Consider the following 5,743-nt stretch of genomic DNA (forward strand, 5'->3'; position numbering starts at 1 on the left):
CACAGAGAAAGAGACACACAAAAAGACAGAGACACAGAGAGAGAAAAAGAGAGAAACAGAGAGACACAGAAAGTATGAGAGAATTAGAGAGAGAAGGTGGCAGCTAAAGAAAGTGACATTCAGACAGAGACTATAAGTATAGAACATTTATTAAGTGCTTAATTAAGCACCAATGCTAATTATAGTCTAGTCATTCTTTTAAGTGTTTGGCAATACAAATACAAGCAAAAAAAAGTCCCCCTCCCTCAAGGATCTTGCATTCTAAAGGAGGAAAACAATGCATAAAAGGGAGCTGAAAATAGTTGGAGGCTCTGCAAGAGAAAGTTCCCACATGTTAGAGAAGTTCAGAAAGTCAAGGACAAAACCAGAAGAGGAGCAAAGGAGAGAATGACTGGCCAGAGCATTTCCTCAAAATGGTGATTCCAGAAAGAACTCCCCAGAAGGAGGAGGGAACTGGAGAAATGGAGGGATCAGAAACAGATTATTTCTGAGGAATGGTGAAGTCTGGACAGTTAGGAACCAGCCTGGCTCCACAATATATTTAATTTTGATACTATTAGTAAGATAAATGTCCTCAGCTGCTGTATCTGGCCCACAGGCCATAGTTTGAGGACCCCTCCTGTAGATATGCCCCTTCTCGTCTCTGACACTACTAGCACTCTGGTGCCAGCCCTGGTCATCTCCTACCTGGATTATTGCAATAGTGCCTTTACTTGTCACAAGTCTCTCCCTACTCCAATTCATTCTCCATTCGGCATTTCCTAAAATGCAAATCCCATCTATAAATACCCCATACTTAATAAGCTCTGCTGTCCCATTTTTGTCATTGTGAGCCCTTCATAATCAGCCTCCTCCTCCTCCCCTTCTAGTTTACTAATAGATTTCCCCCAAAACATATCCCTCCATTCAACTACACTGGTCTCCTGGCTGCTCCATGAATACAACACCCTTCATCTCTCAACTCAAGGCATTTTCTCTGGCTACCTCCCATTCTCAGAGCACATTCCCTTCTCTCTTCCAACTACTGACCTTCCTGGCTTCCTTTAAGTCCCAACTAAAATCCCTCCTTCTCCAGGAAACCATCTTCAATCAAGCCTTCTTAATTTCAGTGCTTTCCCTTAATCATTTCCCATTTATCCTGTATATCTTGCTTTGTATATATTTCTTTGCATTCTCTCTCCTTCATTAGATTGTAAGCTCCTTGAGGTCAGGGACTATTTTTATCTCTTTTTATATCCTCAGCACTTAACACAGTGCTTGAAACATGATAGAGGCTTAATAAATGGTTATCAATTGATTACTTCTAGGAAATGGTGGCACTTGAGGGATTGTAAAGATCCAAAAATTGTGCAGAAGTTGTGGGCCGGAGTATCTGAGAAGGAGGGTCCTATGCTCTCCAGCCCAGCTTCTTAAACTGTGGGTTGTGACCCTAAATAGCATTTAGTAACTGAATGTCAGGTCACAAAACTATGATTTATTATCAACAAATGTTTGATTTGTATTCCTATATTCCAAAGGCTGAGTAAAAATTTCTTGGACAAAAAGGGTCATAGGTAGGAAAAGTTTAAGAAGCCCCACTTTAGAGAACTAGGCGAATGAGGAGGAGGGCCAAGTTTAGGGAAAGGAGAAGCACTTTCATTTTGGATGTGTTGAACATAAAGTGCCTCTAGGGAATCCAGGTGGAGAGGGGCAGCACTTTCCTAGCTCATTATCCATCAGTTGCTCTTTTTCCCTCTTGCCGAGTCTTTCTGACCTGAGGCTTCTCTCTAGACAAACTCTCTCTGGAGATCTCATCAGCTTCTCTAAATTTAAATCTCTCCACTTGCCCCCCAAAGCTCTGCAGCCAATTTTAGTCTCTCTCCTCAAGCCTAGAAATGTGCTATCACTCCCTGGATGGCTCCCAGGTATCCTAAACCCAACTCAAGTAAAACAGAACTTAGTATTTTCCTCCTGTCCGCTCTCTCCCCAAACTCTCTGTTTCTGTTTAGGGCATTTCCGGGCTTCCAGTCACCTGAGGGTATAATCTCAGACTCAGTTTTGCTCTTTGAATTTTGGCCCTTGTATCTCCCAATAACCAGCAGAGTGCCTCTCACCAAGGCATTGAATCGATTGCACAAGAGCACCACCTGCAGGACAGGTGTGTTTATACCAGAGAAAGAAATCCCTAAAGCAATGGTTCTCAAACTTTTGTTTTCAGTATCTTTATCCTATTAAAAATGATTGAGGATCTCTCCAAAGCATTTTTGTTTATCTGGGTTATAATTATAGACATTTACCATATTGGAAATAAAAACTATTTTTGAATTTGTAGACCTAAAACTGTTTCAGAGATCCCCAAGATTCTCTAGACCATACTTTGAGACCCACTGTGGGCCTAAAGAGTTGTGTGTGAACTCCAGAGAGGGGCCCGGATGTGTTTATTTTTGCTTTCTGTCACACCAAAGTATAGGGTCTCATCAATATCAGAGGTCACCCTTCAGCTGTCACATTAAAGCAGTGCAATATTGGCTTTACCCCCACCTTGTCCTTGATAAGTCCTATTTCTATTGTGACCAAAGTGAATTGGGAGGGAGGGAGGGAGGAAGAGGAGGATACAGAATTTTAGATGAAACTCATGATAATGAAGGTAGCAAGCAAATCATCAAGTCACACCCACAAAATTTAGTGGGGATAGATCTGGAGTCTTTTAGATGAGTTCAGAAAAGGCACAGGATCATAGATTTGGAACAGGAAGGGAGTTAGCTAGTCCAAGTGCCTCACTTTGCAAGGGACAAAAAGGAGATTCAGAGAGGGGAAGTAAAGTGACAGAGCTAGGATTTTATTCTAGCGCTTATAAATGCTTTAGCCAACTCTCCTGAGCCATCACTGTAGCACCCTTCACGTTTAGACAACAGTTTATCTGAAAAAGATCTGAGGTTCTTAGTAGACTACAAATTGAGTATAACAAGACAGTCAAGAAGATTAATTGGCTGTTAGGCTGCACTGAGAGATGCTGAGTGTCCATAAATAAGGAGCTGACCAAAGATGTTGCCAAGTTGGACAGGGTTTGGAGAAGGCAGCCTAGATAAGAAAAGACTTTCGAGAACAAGTATTGTAAGGAGCGGTTAAAAGAACTGGAGATGTTTAGTCTAATAAGTTTATAAGAATAAGTGTAAAGCAGAGTGGGCTTGTGAGATGTCATTATGACCGCAAAAGGCTTTATATGAACGAGGAATTGTTTGACGTAGTCTCAGAAGCCAGAATGAGAAGCAAAGGGTGGAAACTGCAAAGAGTAAAATGTGTTTACTGTTGGAAAGGGCCGTCCCGAAGCAGAATGGCTGCCTCTGGAGGGCTCCTCAAGTGAAATGATACCTTGTTGGGGGAGACGTGGGGGTAAGGCCAATCCAGGAAAGTGATGGACTCAATGGCCTCTGAGATCCCTTCCTCCTCTAAACCCCAGGATTGTAAGTTCTCAGAAAGTTAATGTTCTCTGGATGTTTTAGGTGTGGAGGAATGTGGTTGAAGGGACAGGAACCAGGAATCCCAGACCTTCAAGCATCACTTTATCCAACTTTTTATTTTACAGATAAGAAATTTGAAGGTTTCACTTAACCCCAACTGCCTCAGCAAAAAAAAAAAAAAAAAAAAAGAAAAAGAAAAGAAAAGAAAAAAAAAGAAATTTGAAGGTCAAGGGTTTTTTTTTGGGGGGGGGTGTGAAATTACCTCCCCAAAGCCAAATAGGAAGTAAATATCAGAGGCAGATTTGCACCCAGATCCTTGTACTCCATAATCTCCTCAAACTTGTCTCTCCAATAATGCTCAGATTTCAAAGCCTTCTTCCAAATTAATTGACTGAAGGATTATTATGTCCATTCATTTGGGGACATTGAGAAAGCTTTCTTCCTCACATACCTATCTTCCGAGGCCTTTACAAATACAATCACATCAGTAAAATTGGCCATTCACCTCTGGCTAGGATGGACTCCATCTCCTGATCTTGTATAGTGGCAAATCATCTCACTGTGGGGAGCCAGTTCTTACGGCCACATGACCCCACACGAGGGCGCTAGTGCCCCAATGCATGGGTGCTGAGTTCTGGAAGAAGAAAGGAAAAAGACTAGACAGGATGTCTTCTCTTGGAAAATTCTTAAAATGCAAAAAGATAGGATCCCTGGAGTACAGCTGGAAGGGAAGCCAGACATCTGCTCCTTTTATGTGACAGATGAAGAAGCTGAGAAGATCTCATCGAGGTAGAATTTGAATCCACATCCTTCTAACTCCAGTCAGTGAACTGGGTCTTTATGAACACTTTTCTTGATCATGATTTTGTAACATCCCTGGCAGAGTGAATTGAGGGTTGACGTTTATGTTAGGAAAACCTAGATACAAGACCCCCCCTTTTTTTTAAACTCTGTGAGTTTTTTAGAGGTCAGAGGTATGGACCAAAAGTGCCTTCTATATCTTTTTCCAGAATCAAAGTATTCTGTGGCCATTCTTTTTGCTGAGGCTAACACTTATATTTGGACCCTGGATACCTTCTATCCCTCCCCATATTCCCCAGACTAGTCTACATTTTTAACCTTGATTCTTTCCCCTGCTCTCCTCTCCATCTAGTTACCCATGTACCTCCTGCACTTGATCCTTTCCTTTCCTATTTTCCCTAGGACATCACTCACTGAAATTGGGGCTCAAGCCAATAGAATTAAAGAACCCCAAGTCTCATAGGAACCCGAGGAGAAATAGCCAGCAGCTATCTGAGGAACCTGGCTCATCCATATAAGAGAGAACCATCTTTAAAATGATATCACGAAGTTTTTCTTGTGCAGCATGAAAATTGTGGAAATACGTATGGAAGAATTGCATAAGTTTTTTAACATATGTTGGATGACTTGCCTTCTAAGGGAAGGGATGGGGGAAAGGAAGGAGAAAAAATTTGGAACACAAGGTTTTGCAAGGGTGAATGTTGAAAACTCTATGCATATATTTTAAAAAGAAAAAAATATCATGTAGTACTTATTATTATCATTCCCATTTTATAGATAAGAAAACTGAGGTTTAAAATTTAAGTTACTTGTCTAGATCAAAAAGTTAGTAAATGGCAAAAGTGGGGTTTGAAACCCAGGCTTATTGACTTATGTGCAGTGCTCCAACCACTGAGCATCCTGCTTTCCCATGTAATTAGGATCAAGGTTAAGAGTGAGCAAATTTAGATCCTAAATTCTGTCAGAAGTGTGAAGAAGCTGCTGAATCCAGATATGTGTATACTTCAGTCAATATATTCCTTCGAACCTTTGCTGGTCTCCTTCAGGTACAAACTAAAAAAGGAACTTAGTCATATCTCACCTGACTTTGGTTTCCAATTGGGAATCATTATATAAATTTGACTAATATCTCTTCCTTTGCTATTTCCCCCCTCCCTCCCCAAACAAAAATGAAAAATAAAAATTACAACCTTTTCGCTCCTGGTGTAGTAAATAGATTTCCAGCCTCGATCCCGGGAAGAGATGGTTTCAAGTCTTGCTACTGATGTGTATGACCCTGGGTAAGTCACTGCCTCAGTTCTAGGCAACTAAGCCTATAAATTGCGGAGAAGGTTCTGACCTGCATTAGTGGAAGAGGCTTTCTCATCTGAAAAATCCTAAATCAATCAATCTTTCCAAGTCTACTCCCTTCTCACCTTGAGACTCATGTATACTATGGGAGGGGAAGGAATAGGAAAAGAACAAAAGGAAAAGAGTGGAGGACATTTCATTTTTAAAAAATA

The sequence above is a fragment of the Sarcophilus harrisii genome, chromosome 1, assembly GCF_902635505.1.
Source record: "Sarcophilus harrisii chromosome 1, mSarHar1.11, whole genome shotgun sequence".
NCBI classification, from domain to species: Eukaryota; Metazoa; Chordata; class Mammalia; order Dasyuromorphia; family Dasyuridae; genus Sarcophilus; species Sarcophilus harrisii.